The sequence below is a fragment of the Tiliqua scincoides genome, chromosome 1 (genome assembly GCF_035046505.1).
Source record: "Tiliqua scincoides isolate rTilSci1 chromosome 1, rTilSci1.hap2, whole genome shotgun sequence".
NCBI lineage: Eukaryota > Metazoa > Chordata > Lepidosauria > Squamata > Scincidae > Tiliqua > Tiliqua scincoides.
This window is the reverse complement of record NC_089821.1, coordinates 211193940-211210815: the sequence shown is the minus strand read 5'-3', so window position 1 is coordinate 211210815 and position 16876 is coordinate 211193940.

Genomic DNA, 16876 nt, shown 5'->3' with positions numbered 1-16876 from the left:
CATGGACGCATTCTACATCTTCATATAATGAATTCCATTTGTTCTGTGGGCCCCAAGGCTGAGAAAGGTGCTGATTCTTCCCTAGCTATCCACTTCTACCTTCCATCATTGTCTTTAATAAATTCCTCATGTGTTGTCCTAATCTTCTGGCAATCAGGCCTCAGATACAAACATTAGCTGAACTTTCACAAGGAAAAAAATGTTTCTCCACATGTTATGTGTTTCACAAAAGGAACTTAATTTCACATAGACTGAAAAATAATTTATAAAATGTGGCACCTTTTCAGTGAATTTCCGATACGTGATATACTGAAGAGAAGAGTGAGGCTCCAGTGCTTTATGCAAGCTTGAGAGAAAATGTTTGTGGCAGCATGTGGTATTATTAAAGGTGAAAGAAAGTTATCTGAAGATAAAGCCACTCAGTGTTTCACGTCAACTAATTTTCATTTGCCTTTCAACAGCACAGAAGTCTCATCTATAGCCTGTCAAATGAGCAATTTAATTCTAAGTTAACAAAGCAACATGAATAAGAAGTAAAAGACAAGATAGGTGCCACAGATGTCTTTTTCTTCATACACATTTTTAAATGGGTCTCGTTGTTGCTTGGAAAAGTACAAAATGCAATGCAACAGAAAGAAGAGTCAGAGAGAATTTCTATCTCCCCAGAACTATACAGTTTTCATGCGTGTGTACACACACTGCACTGTATATATTATTTATTTACTTACTGCTTGTGTAACTGTGACAGCCTACCAGTGGGTGATACATTGCTGAAGAGGTGGGATGGTGAAAGTCTACACCCCTTTCTTCTCCTAAATGGGCTCATATCAAAGGCATGTCACAATGCTTGTCACACAGTAAAGGACGTTAAAACAATAAGCAGAAATTAGAGCTATGAAAACAGCCAAAGTCATGGAACAACTACCACTCTCACTTCAGTGACCCAAATGTCTTTTATTGACAGAAAGCAAGCAAGCCCCACACCTCACCTTAGTTCCTCAGTGGTTCTCAAACTGTGGGTCTAGCACCCACCAGTAAATTGTGACCCAATTTTTGGTGTTTCAAGAAACTGACAGAGCAGATTAGGCTATGTACATCAAGGGTTAAACAAGCTGTGACAGGGGGGAGGGGGAAGAGCTGCCCAATCACCTTTACAGCCACACTCCTTGACATTTATAAATCAGGCAGCAGCCTCTAGGGCCTCTAAAAAGTTTGGGAACCACTGGAACCCACACACTATCTTCACTTCTGCCCTGTGAAAGCATCTCCTGTAAGCCATGTCAGCAACATGAACCTCCTAACTTATTTTACTGATTCTATGACTATTATATGTAGTTTTAATTTTTAATTGAAAAAGAAATCCTAAATTGGCATAAGTAATGTTTCGACTCCCTTGTACACTAGTACTTGGATGTGAACTTCTGGGTGAACACCAGTTCCAAATGCAATTCCAAATGCAATAAAGAAAGCTCGTTATTCTTTAATGTAGCACATTCCTTTATAATGCCAATTATTGGCAATCTGAAGCTACACGCTTCAGAGTAAGTGGGCTATGGCCAGTTCTGAAATTAATAATAATAATAATAATAATAATAATAATAATAATAATAATAATAATAAGAAGAAGAAGAAGAAGAAGAAGAAGAAGAAGAAGAAGAAGAAGAAGGTATTTATATACTGCCTTTCTGGTCATCGGATTACTCCTCTGACATTATTCAAGGTGGTTTACATAGGCAGGCATTTCTAAATCCCTCAAGAGGATTTTTACAATCATAAAGGTTCTCTCTTTCAAGAACCAACAACATTTCAGAATGGATCTTCCTGGTTTGATCTCACTTCTGGCCTCCAGTTCTCCCACGCAGGCTGGCAAGCAGCTCAGCCAAGATGCTTCTTGCTCACAGCAAGAGCAGGTGGAATCACTCAGCTCGACTTGTCAGCTGCTTCAAGGTCTTGCCATTCTCAGCCGTTCAGGGAGCTGCTGGTGTCCTCGAACTGGCAACCTTCTGATGTTATCTTCAGGCTAACGGAGGCTCTACCCTCTAGACCAGACCTCCTGCCCAGACCAGACATCCAAATTAGGATGTTATGATGAATGAATAGCAGAATATAATAACAATAACCATAGCAGCAGTAGTAGCAACAACAATAACAACAACTTCTTCCCATCTGAGCAGAAATGAAATTGCCCAAATACAAGGGGAACAAAGATAATTTATTAATTGATAAAATGATTCTGAAAACTGCAAAAAGAGAAGATGCTTGTCAATGCCAGGGATGGGCAAGTCCAGCACAGCTTGACTGGAGTTGAGTCACGAGTCTCCACCCCAGTACAGTGGCATAGCTAAGGAGGTGTAGGGGGTAGCAGTTTCACTGGGCATCAAGCTTTAGGGGGACAACAAGGTGAGCTTGACACTAGTGACCAAAATTGTGAAAATCTTGGTATGTATGAAAATACCATCATGTTGGAAAGGTAATTTAATGCTGAATGCAATGAAGCAAACTGCATTGGAATATCTGTATTCTATCAAAAGTTATGGCTAATTAACCAGAACATGAAAACACAACTGCCTTATGGAACAAAAAGTGGATTTTCTTAACTCAAAATGACCTATGAGACTGATTGTTCTGAGAGCCCCAATCTTCTTTGATCCTCAGGTAGCAGATAGATACCTTAGCTATCCCACTGCCTGGGGGGGGGGCAGCAGAACAAGTGGGTGGTGAGCTGCTGGGGGAAGGAGGTGGGTTCCTCCCAATTTTCACTTTTCAAAAGCCCAGCCATGATGTCACTTCTGGTTGTGACATCATTTCCGGGGCAACATTATGAGCTTGGCATTGGGCTACACAATCATTAGCTACATCACTGCCCCTGTAATTCAACTTGAAAACCAGTCCTAATTGGTGGACTTTCTGAGTTGCCCAGAGCATTTTGGCAGAGAAGTTCCAGCCAGGAGGCAGGGAAGGGTTTATGTTTTGCTTTTGCATTGAGCAGGAGCGGGGAGATGGGTGCGAAGGTGGGAGTGGGCTATCCATCTGTGAAGGAACCGATGTTTAGGGGATGAAGGATGGGTGGTCTTTGGATGAGGTAGGGCATAAAGAGGAGCCCAACGGGGTTCTTGCCTTAGAATTGAATGGTGAAACCCAAGAAGGGGGGGAAAAGAGGTGGGGAAGCCAGGGGAGAAGATTTGTAGTGATCACGCTTTCCAACCTCATGGCTCCTGTGAGCTCCTTTGTTACTTGGGAGAAGGAAGCCTCACTTAATGGCTAGTGAAAATGGGACTACTTCTGAGTACAGCTGCAAAGGACAGGGTCCTCCCAGTAAGCCTCTCAGCTGCTGTGCATGACCCCCTCCCTCTTGCTGCTTCTGTACCTGGTCTCACACAGTCTGTCCGAACCCCTCCCGCCTTGTCTACAGATGGGATGGGGCAGCAGGGGAGAGAGAGTATCTCTCTCTCTCTCTCTCTCTCTCACACACACACACACACACACACACACACACACACACACCCAGTTAGCAGCTCTGTTTTTTTCTGCAGAGCTGCACGTGACATATGTATCAAAAAGACTTGGGACTCAAGTCTTAGAGTTGCCAAAATGCTCTGGGCAACTCAGAAAGTCTGCTCTGCCTGCTCTGAATGATGGCCCCACAAGGTCTTTTTTCATGCGAAAAAAGTAAGCAAGCACACACAGACACAGGCAGACTTCAGTCTGCTTGCTTGAGGAATCATACTGAGTCAAATGGTTTCAGACTTGAGTCAGTGCTGGAGTCAGTGACATTCCTGACTTGAATGTACGCAAGTTGGCAAAAAAACTGTGTTTTTTGCAACACAGATTCAAGTCACCTGACTCAAGTTCCCATCCCTGGTCAGCAGTGATAGGTTGGGTGATGTTAACATCAGGAGAGGTATTTTTCAAAATCACTCACTATCAGCACTGTTATTTGTCATCTCATTAATTCCTCTAACAACATTGCTAAACAAAACAGATTTGGGTTATCAGACACCTAAAACATCTCCTAAGCTTTCCAACCTTCTGTACATGGATGATTAAAGCAAGGATGTCAAATTCATGTCATGCAGAGGGCCAAAGATCGCCTTCATGGTGCCTGCAGAGGGCTGGAAGTGACATCGTTAAGCAGGAAGTGGTATAATTAAGTAGATGATGGCCAGAAATAAGCACATCACATAGAAACTCATTTGCTGCAAATGACAGAAGAGTCAATGTACAAACCTTGTCCATACCTTTAAGATATGAGAGAGCCCAATTATCAAGCTGGAACAGCCCAATTGTAACATGGGCTGGATAAATTGCTTCCAGGAGCCACATCCATCCAGCCCATGGGCCTTATGTTTGACGCCCCTGATCTAAAGCTATATGGGAAATCACCATCTGAAATAGAATTGCTGTTAAACAATTATTGTTGTTGATTATCTCTTGTCTTCTGATAGTCAGTGGTTGGCCGGACTGGGCACTCGCAGAAGGCCCATGGCCATCAGAAACCCACCTGGCTGGATTGACTGCTGAACCCCCAGTGGCAATGGCTCGGTTACATTTTTCCTTTTCGGTTCGATGTGACATCAAGAGAAGGGCAGGAATCAGCAACCTGGCACCAGCACTGCTTGTGACTTCCTATGTGCTAAATGAACACCTGAACAGCTAGACTTTATTGTAAGTTTTCTTTGTTGTAAATTTTCTCTAACATAAAATTGTTGTTGGTAACCTTCAGTCTCGAAAGACTATGGTATCGCGCTCTGGATGATGGTTCTGGCACAGCGTCTAGTGTGGCTGAAAAGGCCGATTCGGGAGTGACAATCCCTTCCACACCGGGAGCAAGTGCAGTCTGTCCCTGGTCTGTCTCCCTGGTTATGGGCCTTCCTTCTTTGCCTCTTAGCCTCAGACTGTTGGCCAAATGTTTCTTCAAACTGGGAAAGGCCATGCTGCACAGCCTGCCTCCAAGCGGGCCGCTCAGAGGCCAGGGTTTCCTACCTGTTGAGGTCCACTCCTAAGGCCTTCAGATCCCTCTTGCAGATGTCCTTGTATCGCAGCTGTGATCTACCTGTAGGGCTGTATTGCAACATAGTTTAAACAAAGTGTGTGTAATTTCAATGGTGGCAAATGAAAGACATGGTGGAAAGGAAAGAATACACAATATTGTCAGAAATGACCGTTTTCCTATGTCTATCAGTGTCTGATGTGTGGTGTCTGTTCAGCCTTCTCTTTAGCTACGGAATGAAATGTGATAATTCCAGATGTCTACTGCTTCTAGTAACGCTGTAAATCACCCAAATTAGGGACTTGGTGGTGGAGCCAGGATTCCTCTTGGAATTCCCATTTTGCTTTTCAGTTTCCACTGACACGTCTCTATGACACTGTGGGTTGCGAAAGCCTGAAGAAGTCAATGGTAAACAAATGAACTTGCTAGACAGCAAGAGCAAAACGCTCCTTTCCCAGAAAGAGGCGAGGCTCGGAGTGATGGGGAAATAATGGGGGGGATGCATTCACCACTGACAAAACATCTGCTGTGCTTCAAACTCCCTGGACTCCTGTCAACTCATTAAACAGCATCCCAAGAAACAATAGAGGGGTTTTTTTTCCCTCTCCTTTTTGGCAGAATGGTTGGGATTTAGAATTCAGTCATCATAACGCTTTCATTAACGTTGAGAGTATCTCCACCGCACCCAGATGGAGATATATATTTTTGTATAGCTTAAGCAATGGTCATGTGATCAAGGCATGTGAACGATGCTCAGCAAAACACAGCACTCAATATCACTGGAAAAAGGTTGCCTCCCCACCTCTCCTCTGATGGAGCATTGAGTGTATCTGAGGAAGCAGGGAGCAGCCTGGCAACATGGTCATGAGCCCTCAGTGAGTGTCCAACCTGGCCAGTCTCTGATGCCATCCCTGCCTCTGGCATCACTCACCCCACTTTCAAAAAGTTGCAGCTGGAGAGAAACTTTGTACGTTCATTTAACATTCCTCCTGCAGATCTGTTCCCAAAGGGAGATCCCAACAAGCCTTGTTCCATTTGCATTTGAACATTTGTTTCTGTAAGTCACCTTTAGTGCTCCTTGAGCTACAAAATCAGGCCATTATTCCATAGTTCCTTTTTGCTACATAGTGTTTCTTTTCGATCACCCTGTGGCCATCTGGAGCTGGGACAAGTAAACACAGTCACACAGTAATGGCTGCCTTTGACGGGAGCATAATGTGATCATTCAGCTTGCATAGCGCCTATACAACAAACCACTCTTAGCACTGTATGTGAGACCTGGCTTCAGCTAATGCAAACTGGCCTGGCTCCACGGATGTCAATGTAGCAAACACGAGCTCAGCATCTGGTCTCACACATCTATATCTGGATTCTGTGCATATCCTTCTTAAAGCTCCCCTCCCCTTTATAGGAAGGGTGGGAAACATTGGGTTCCCCAGAATGAATGTCTGTTGAGTGCCAGAAAGGATGCCAACATACCTTTACAGTTAAATGAGTTTTTCTAAGGTCGGTGTTACTCTTGGCATCCGAAAAGCCTTGCAGAACAAGATGAGTGATGAAATCCTGCGACAGAGTGACTTTTTTATTAGAGGGTATATTTATTAGTGGTGAGAAATGCCAAATGGACCACACTGGAAACAAACTCCCCATTGATCCCCAAACAGGTGTAGCATGGACAGTGGGAGAGCACACCTCCATGCTTCAGCTCTGTAAATATTCCTTTTAATGAAAACTATGCTTTAACCTGAGCCAAGGGAGACCTGTTTTAGACTAACAAATATTTGCATTGGCTCCGTATGTACCTATAAGTAGCATGAAGGTTTTGTGAGGTTTTGTAAAAGGACTAGAAACTTGAACACTTCCAGTGCCTATGAATGATATACTCAGGCTGCACTTCAACGTAACAGTCCTGAATTTCTTTAACTTATTATTATGAAGAATATTTATATACTACTTTTCAACAAGAGTATTTTGCAAAGTGCTTTACATAGTAAAAAAATTGTAAAATAATCTGCTACACACCCTTTGATCCTGAACACATGCATCCTTCCCCCCCCCCTTCCATTCCTGACTGTGCTGTAGCCTGGACCAATCACCAACGTGATGTGAACCATATTTTCCTGCATCACCTCAACAGCTCCTTCAGTCATCAACAAGAATGAACAAAAAAAAGCGTTCAATCCAGTCCTTGACTTGGGCCGGCGCAAGTCCCAGACACCCTGCTGCAGGCTATGGGAGACCTGACTACCTCATTAGGTGCCTCTTTGTTGTACTTTGACTACCATTGTGGCACGTTTGCGCCTCCTCAGGAGGAAGCTTCTCTGAGCGTCAGCCTGTGGAGGCCTCCACAAGCCAGCTTCCTCCAAGCACCTTGGGTTGGGATGGCTGCACTGACGCAAGGCTCTGAGGTAGGTGGGGGGTGGGGAGGAGGCAGGAGAGAGGCATTCCTTGACAGGGGGAAGAAGGGTGGTGGGTGGCCCGGGGGGCAGGGAGTGGGAGGCGGGTTTCTGTTCCTGGGGAGAATGGACCAGCTTCAAGCAGCTCCGCTCTCCTTGGACTTGTGCCACCTCAAGAGATGGCACAAGTCTGAGGAGACCGATAGGGGCCAGCAGATGTTACCCGGAGGTAAGGGGAAATGGTTCCCCTTGCCTCTGGCTGAGCTGCTTATGGCCCCTATCCTGCGCTGGATACAGCACAAGCCTCTTGGCTTGCATGGTCCAGTGTGGGATAGGATTGTGCCCAAAGTCACACAGACCTCTGGGCTTCATGTGCTGAGTTCAGAGCAAAAAGTGGCACATGCTTTGCTGTGTGTTGGGTTTGGTTTGCAACTTAAGTGAACACTAAGTGCCACCGCTTATTGCAGTTTAGGTAGCTCAGCAGTGAAACAGTGATAGCCATGTCATACTTTATGAAGCCCTGCAGGCACACTGATGTTTGGCTGGTGTTTCCTCCAGCAGCAATGTAAAGCATGAAAAGGAGAAATGCAGTCCAACATACTCAGGGCAATTGGCAGGAAAGAGACATAATTGAACAGTGGCTTCCTGGGTGACTAATGGCCCAATCCTCCCCCCCCCCCATGATCTTCCTCCATGCAGATTTAGTAATACACTCTGCATGCATGGGGGGCGGGGAGAAGTGATCATGAGGTCAAGAGAAAGGTTAAGTAAAAATATTTTTTACTTACCTCTTGGTAGGCCATTTGGTCACTAAAGGGTCTTCTCAGACATAATACACAAAATAGCTGGCGTAAGTATTTACTTACGCCAGCTATTTTGTGTATTATGTCTGAGAACATAATACACAGGACAGGAAGAGGGAAGGTCTGGGCTGGGAAAGGGGGGGGGTAATATCTGACGTGCTTGACTGCTGCCAAGATCCACTCCTCCACCTCTGGTTTGGCCCACTCCCTGCCTTGATCTTCCCCTGAACCACCCACCAGCACCCACCCACCACCTTACATGCACTGGTGGAGTGTCCTGGAAGTTCTGGCCATTTCTGCTGGTGGAGTACATTAGCACTGATGGCAGTGCAACATTAGTGCTGAGTTAATGGCAGTGAATTGCTAGATCTGCTGCCCTATGTGGCCCATAGAATTGGTCTGCTAGTATCTCTATTTTATGTGTTAAGTGTGAACCATAGCAAACACTGGTCGAACACTGGTGAATGTTGAGCAGGAGGTGAATGTTGGGCAGGAGGTGCTGCTGTTAAATGTGAGCTGAGTTGCAAGCTGGACACTCAGTGAAGCAATAATACAACTTCTTTATGATGTACAGGATGATGAAAGGATCCATCAAGTATGTTCTCAACATGTTTGTTTGGTCTTATGACTTGGCTCTCACATTCTTAAGACTGGCTCAACTGACAATGCTCTGAGCACTGCAGTAACATTACCAATATGGCAATGGCTCCTGGCTAAAGCAGCTGCATTCCTAAATCACATCTGTTAAAAGCATGTTTTTTGACTTTACATGTATCCGTAGGCATAAATTTTGATAGAAAAACCTGCTCAGCGTGAAACGCGTGAGACTTATGTAAGTACGTATTTGAAGACACCTGTTTCGTGTGCTTCTGGGATCACTCTGCCAGCCACAGAATATAGTTTATATCACAAAATCTCATTCCACCTTCAGATGTCTGAGAATTCAAAGTTGCTATTTTTTAAAAATGGTATCCTTTAATGTTACACATAAATAACAAATATAGGCCATGCCTTGTTATCCACTGAAGGTTCCGTTCCATTCCGGAACCCTCAGTGAATTCAAAAAAAATCAGTAGATACCAAATTGGTGGAAAAATAGCTTCAAAGACCCACTTCCAGATACTTGCTCCTCCATTGTTCCCCCAGAATGCATTAGTAAAGATGCTATATTGCATTCAGCCACTAGATGGGGTGAATAATGGAATCTAGTGGAATGAAATTATAATTATTTAACAGCACACAAGTGGGAAATTGGATTTTGGTGCTTTTTCCCTTGTTACAAGGCATTTAAAGGTGGTCCTTGGTATCAGTAGTGAGTCAAATCAGGGGATACCAAATCAGTGGATAACGAGGCATGACCTGTAGTGTTTGTTAAATGCCTTCAACTAGAAAGGACATAGAAGTGTGTGTCGCTCAACAACCTTCTGCTTAATGATGCACTGCATTGACGGACCTAATGTGCGGCGGCAGTGAAGAAGGCCAATTCTATGCTTGGGATCATTAGAAAAGGTATTGAGAAATCTATAGTAAGACCACACCTGGAGTATTGTGTCCAGTTCTGGTCGCCGCATCTCAAAAAAGACATAGTGGAAATGGAAAAGGTGCAAAAGAGAGTGACTAAGATGATTACTGGGCTGGGGCACCTTCCTTATGAGGAAAGACTATGGCGTTTGGGCCTCTTCAGTCTAGAAAGGAAACGCCTGAGGGGGGACATGATTGAGACATACAAAATTATGCACGGGAAGGATAAAGTGGATAGAGAGATGCTCTTTACACTCTCACATAACACCAGAACCAGGGAACATCCACTAAAATTCAGTGTTCGGAGAGTTAGGACAGAAAAAAGAAAATATTTCTTTACTCAGCATGTGGTTGGTCTGTGGAACTCCTTGCCACAGGAGGTGGTGATGGCATCTGGCCTGGATGCCTTTAAAAGGGGATTGGACAAGTTTCTGGAGGAAAAATCCATTATGGTTTACAAGCCATGATGTGTATGTGCAACCTCCTGATTTTAGAAATGGGCTATGTTAGAATGCCAGATGCAAGGGAGGGCACCAGGATGCAGGTCTCTTGTTATCTGATGTGCTCCCTGGGGCATTTGGTGGGCCGCTGTGAGATACAGGAAGCTGGACTAGATGGACTTATGGCCTGATCCAGTGGGGCTGTTCTTATGTTCATATGTATATACAATGGTGGTCACAGTACAACAAAGAGGCGCTTAATGAGGCAGTCAGGTCTCCTATAGCCTGCAGTGTCTGTTTACACAACAAAGAGGCTCTCAATGCAAAGAAGAGGCAATCTATCTCCAGTAGCTTTGGCAGGCAGCTAATGTTTAGCAGGGACTGCCTGTTTACACAACAAAGACACTAGATTGGGTTGAATCTAATGACCTAGGTTTAATGACCTAATCACATAACAACGGGGGGAGCGGGGTCTGAGAATGTATCCCCATTGTTAAGTGATGCACACCTGTAATTTAGGGCTGGGGGGGCATAGCAAAGAAGCTTGTTATGTTGCAACCTTTATTCCTAGTAACAATAGTTACTATTCCTACTACTATTACAATATATCAAAAACATGATGGGAACATAAGTTATATTTAACACAGGTGGAAATAATAAAGCGGAATAAAGTGGAAAGGAATAAAGCGACAGCAGCTACTGATGCTGGAAAGGATTGTGCAGCGTCATACCAGGAAGGTTGTGGATATACAGCAAAACCTGAAAAAGGACATTCAGGACAATAAGGTGAACATTACTCAAGTTCTAATACAGAATAGAGAGCTTATGGAACAGCTAACTAAAATGCAAAATGAGCTTGTCAAACTAACTAAAAGGAACATGGATATAGTGAGTGCCTTGCAGAGTGAAAAGCAGGAGAAAAGCAGGCTGCTTGAACAAGTGGCACAGTTGCAAGAGAAGCTGTCTGAACTTAAGGAAAGAGAGGATGGCCACCTTCAGTGTGCTCAAACAGGCCAACAGCTGACCTCCAAGGAAAAAGAAGTGAGTGAACTGGAACAGCTCATGGGCTACTTAGCACATAGGAAAACCAGACCAAGGAGACTATAGAAATGTACTTTCGAGACCTACAGCAGACCAGACGATGCTTAAAGACTGTTAAAGAAAACCAAGGACTACAAGCTCATATTGAACCGGCTACTAGAGCGCAGACAGATGGGATGAAAAATAAAGACCAAGTAGTGACTGTGGAAGCCAAACCTTTACCTCTTCATCTGTCAGCCCAGGAAGCTGAATTGACCTCTTTGACTCGTGCCTTGGAAGAAGAAAACTCATCCCAGTGAAGAGGCTTTGTGAGAGCTTCAGGCAGCTGGGAAGCTGAACCTCTGGATGGACTGAAATTCTTATTTAAAAGAAAGCCCACTGAGGTTGAGAAGAAAGTCTCAAGAGAAAGACCTGAAAGTAAACCAGACTAAGGGGAACAATGCATTGCTCTGTATTTTGGTTGATGTTTATGCTAGTTACCATTGATAGTTACAGCTTGAATAGTTTTAAGTACAGTCACCTGATAAAAGAAAAGATAATGGGGAAGGAATCTTCGTCTTGTTGGGTCTGCAATCAGTCTAAAGTTGAACACAATTCTTCTAGGTGAAGAATGATGTTCAAGAGGGGGGAGTGATATGCGCAGAACTTGGGCTCAGTTGAATACTGTAACTTCGCCTGGTTGGATCATAGCCTGTGCTTTTCATGAGCCAACAGACAGTCTGTCTGAGTTTGTCTGAGCCAATAGTAAGAAGTTTTGTCTGAGCCAATAGGCTGACTTGCTGAGTACCTTGTAACAAGCTCTTAAGAGTAGGGAGGGGCTGAGGCAGGAGATTTTAGTGCCGTGTGCAAAAAAGACTGCAGTACCATTGGAAGAAAGGTAGAGGGCTGTCTGCAAATTAGTGCCACTGGGACTATAAAAGGGGCTGCACCAGCACAGAGAGCTCAGAGACCACCAGGGAAGAGCTGCTGAGAGGAGCATCAAAACCTTCGCGAATCATTGTTTGAAACCCTCACCCACACGGCCCCCCCGGAACTGCATAAAGCGTGGAATCACTAGGTTTGGAATGGCAGGGTTACTCAAGTATTCAGAGGATGCGCAAATCCTCTAAGAAGGCTTCACTAGTAAGCACGTCAATAAACATTGTGCGCCGTTCCTGAGTCATGTTTGCCAGTGTAAAGATTCCCACCTACGGTTTGAATGTCAAAGGGCGCTCTGCGCAGGTAGCTGGCGGTGGCGTGGTACTGTGCATGTGTAAGCTCTGCCCAAACTGCAACCTGAAATGAGCCAGGATCCTTGCTCGCATTGCTCTCAAATAAATCACATACACTGTTAAAAATTCAAGAGTATAATCAAACTATCAGCTGAGAATATGACTGCACAAATTATTTTTATTGTACCGAAGAACCTGGACTCGTAGGATTTGAAATTACAGAAAAGACCCACCATACTGTGATTTTCAATATAATGTCCCTAATGAGCTCGGTGAAGACTTCTGTAAACTGACTGTGAAATATTTGAATATAAGTGATGAGATAGGTATACCTGAATCATGTTTCCTTCAAAAGCTTTAGCACATGGACCTTGTTGGCAGGCTACCCGTGTATTGTTCTTAGATACCTAGCAAAAGCACAACAAAGGATCTTTTTCAGCTGGTTCATTTACGTTATGATGAATAAAAAGACTCTCAGCATAAAAGCAGATGTTATGGAAATCTGGCACAACAGAGGTGGGATTTAGGCCCTTAAGCACAACTGGGATCTGGTGCAGAAATTGGATTATGCCCTATAAATCCTTTCACCTCCTGTTTTGAATAAAACTGAACACCTAGGTGCAGTTTTTAGCAGGGAACTGGTTTTAAATCAAACTACTGGAAAACAATATGAGAAAAACAATATTTCAGATTCCTGCAGTAAAATACACTAAAGTCCAATCCTAGTAACAACACATAGGGCAATCCAGCTGTGCCCATGGGGCATGTGCTATATACCATGGAGCGGTTTCAGACCCTAGAGGCCTCCTCGGGTAAAGAACATATGTTCCCTTGCCCCAGCTAAGCCCATGCTGGCCCACTGGCCACCTAAGCCTATCCTCCCCCCCCCCACTAATGCAGCTATGCCAAAATGGCTTGCACTGCATCCTGCGGAAGGGGGGCAATCATGGTGGAGGTCTTCTCCGTGTAAAGGAACATTTGTTTCCTTACCCAGGGGTAAGTCTCTGAGGTGCAGAGGAGTCTTCTTGGACCTGCACTAACAAAATCATTGATGTGTGGAAGCAGGCCACAGAACTGACTTGGGGGTGGTGGGTTGGATTTGTAATTGTCCTGCTTCCTGTTAGTCGCCCTCTAGCATGAATGCTGGTTGCCTGCACATTTGCTTCTTCGGTAAAGCAAGAATGGTATGCAAGACACACATGTTGCAGGCACTACTACAGTAAAACAAAGGTACAGTGGTGTCTCGCATAACGAATGCCTCGCACACCGAAAAATTCGCAAGACGAAAGCGTTTTTGCGATTTTTTCTGGTGACTCACAAGACGAATTTTCTATGGCCGTGCTTCGCAAGACGAATTTTTTCTATAGCCGTGCTTCGCAAGACGAATTTTTAAAATTAAAAAGTTGAAGTTTTGTGCTTGAAATTTTTGAAATCCTCTGTACAGTATGTATGCCTTTAAAGAGCACTTAATAAACACTTTGTAAACCAAATTTGACTTTGTTCTGACTTTTTTTGCCCATAGGAACGCATTAATTAAATTTCAATGCATTCCTATGGGAAACCGCGCTTCGCAAGACGAAATTTTCGCAATACAAAAGGACTTGCGGAACGAATTAATTTTGTTATGCGAGGCACCACTGTACTTGAAATGGGTGTGTGGGGAGGCCCCTCAAGGCAGTTTACAAAATAATATTTCAATACAAGAAAAACAGATTAAGTGAAGAACTTGAATGTGAAAACCAACCTACTAGCTCGAGCAATACATTCCTTTTTTGGCAAATGAAGCCATTATTGTATTCTATATATGAGCAGATGGAATACAACACACAATATATCTCATCAGTCCTGCTTGGGTATTTTTAATTGGAGACCCTACATCATCAAGGGATACAATGTTGATTGCACTGGTAGCCTTTAGTGTTTGCCCAAGCATCTTTGAGAGAGAGCTAACTGCTCTTTCCCTCTGCAAGCAAATCAGTGGAAGCAAAGCAAGTGAGTGTGGAGAAGGACAGGCCTTTGGGCCTAGCTGAGCTTGGTGCCAAAGCCCCTACATAAAGTAACTCATCACTCACATCAACCTGACCGCCACCACTGCTTTACTTCCCTTGGTTTTAAAATGAAGAGGGGAATAGAATGGAAGAGGGAGGAAGGGAAAGTGGTGGGCAAGAGACACCCCCCCCCCAGATAAAGGAGGTGGCACTTGGCTCGGCAAAGCAGGAGGCAAAGAGGGTGCAGCATTTAGTGTTCTGTCTCAAGCATTTTGAGTTCTTTAGTTGGCCCTTCTGGTCTTGCAGGTAAATGTCTTCTGTAAGGGAGAGGGTAGTAGGAAGTCTTCAAGTTTGTAAATTTATCCTACTCATTGTTGTAAAGTGGGTACTATGCCACCTGCAGGACACTAGGGGGCAGTGCATTGTCCATGAAGCCGGGAACTCAAAGGCAACCTTTTTCTTTGTCTTCTTTCACCCATGCAGGTGTGTCTCTACTTGGCTTTCTTCATTTCTCCCCTCCTCCTGATGTCCCAAGGTACATGTGCTCTCTCTGGGAGCTCTCACCAGTTACATGGAGTCCACTAGTCCACCAGGCCAAGAGGCACTTGCACACATGCAAAGAGAATCGCTCAAGATTCCTTGGTCTAGGTCCTGTACTATCAATAGTAGTGCACATGCAAACTGTAAGTATTTTCCTTTGAAACCTTCTTACCGCTTCTGCTCCTTTTTTACTATTAGCAGCAAACTAGTGCGGGGGAGGGGCACATTCATCATATGACTCTTCTTGATTTAGATCCCTTTTTCCAACACTAATGAAAGGCACAGAAAAAAAAATAGGATGTATTTGGGAAGATTCCTGATTTAATAAAGGACCAGTTCTATGTGCTTAGAATTCTTTTTTTAAACCCTTGACTTGAGTAGATATTGAGGTATATAAGGAGTGTGTTTGCCATGCTGCCTACCAGGGCAGGAGGTCTGGTCTAGAGCAGGGGTGCCTAAACCCCGGCCCAGGGGCCACTTGCGACCCTCAGGGGCTCTCAGTCAGGCCCTCAGAGAGCCCCCAGTCTCCAATGAGACTCTGGCCCTCCAGAGACTTTTTGGAGCCCATGCTGGCCCAACGCAACTGCTGTCAGCAGGAGGACGACTGTTCGACTTCTCACCTGAGCTGTGGGACAAGGGCTCCCTCCACTACTTGCTGTTTCACATCTGTGATGCAGCAGTGGCAGAGAAGGAAAGGCTGGCCTTGCTTTGTGCAAGGCTTTTTATAGGCCTTGAGCTACTGCAAGACCTTCATTCATTCATATAAGTTCCATCTCTAATATATTCATTTATGTAAATTTATTCAAATTTGAAATGTAAATTAATTCGGCCCCCGGACGCAGTGTCAGAGAGATGATGTGGCCCTCCTGCCAAAATGTTTGGACACCCCTGGTCTAGAGGGTAGAGCCTCCGTTGCCTGAAGACAACAGCTGAAGGTCGCCAGTTCAAGGCCACCGGCACTGTGAACGGCAAGACCTTGAAGCAGCTGACAAGCGGAGCTGAGTTTTTCCATCTTCTCTTTGGCCACCCTTCAAGTGAGATATGAAGGATTGTCAGCTTGTGTGGGAGGAAACTGGAGGCCAGAATGTGATACCAGATCATAAAAGATCCATCTGAAATGCTGTGGTTCTTGAAAGACAGAACCGTCGTCAATTGTAAAAATCCCTATAGGGATTTCGTATAGCCTGCCTGTGTAAACCGCCTTGAAATAAAGTCTGAGGAGAAATCTGACGACCATGAAAGGCTGTATATAAATACCTCTATTATTATTATTATTATTATTATTATTATTATTATTATTATTATTATTATTATTATTATTATTATTATTCAGTCTGTAGCTTCATTTATTGTTTCATCTTTTACTGTATAGGCCTTATACTGGCCTAATCCCAAGGCCTGATTGTGTAGGCTTTGTGTAGGTTATTTGAATTTTAAGGGGTATTTGCATACATGCTTCAAGTAATGATCTTGCATTGTTTACATTATTTTGTAAGTGTTGATATATTTTGCTTATTTTGGTTTGCAATGGTTTTTGAAGTTGATGAAAAACCAATGAAAATCTCCATACAAAAAAGTGAAATAAATATTCACTCCTTGATTTTCTTTCTAATGCACTTTCTACTCTAATTAAACATGAGAACAGAACTCTCCTGTGTGAGAGAGCATGCATGTGCTTTGTCATTGCTTGAGCACATATCTCATGTGTAACTGCCCATTGTCCAGAGCTAGATTTCCTATCTATTTTAACTGGCTCAGTTTTTCTCCTGTGCATTTCATAGCAGCCCGACATTCAGAAATTACACATGAGAAGCTTTTCCTTGGAATAAGCTGTGGGAAAGCTCCTCTAGATAAACTCTGGAGTCAATGAGCTGTTAAACACCCAGAAGCAGAACCAGCGAAATGGAGAGCAGTTACAGCCTGAGCTGGCATCTTGAGTGGTGAAA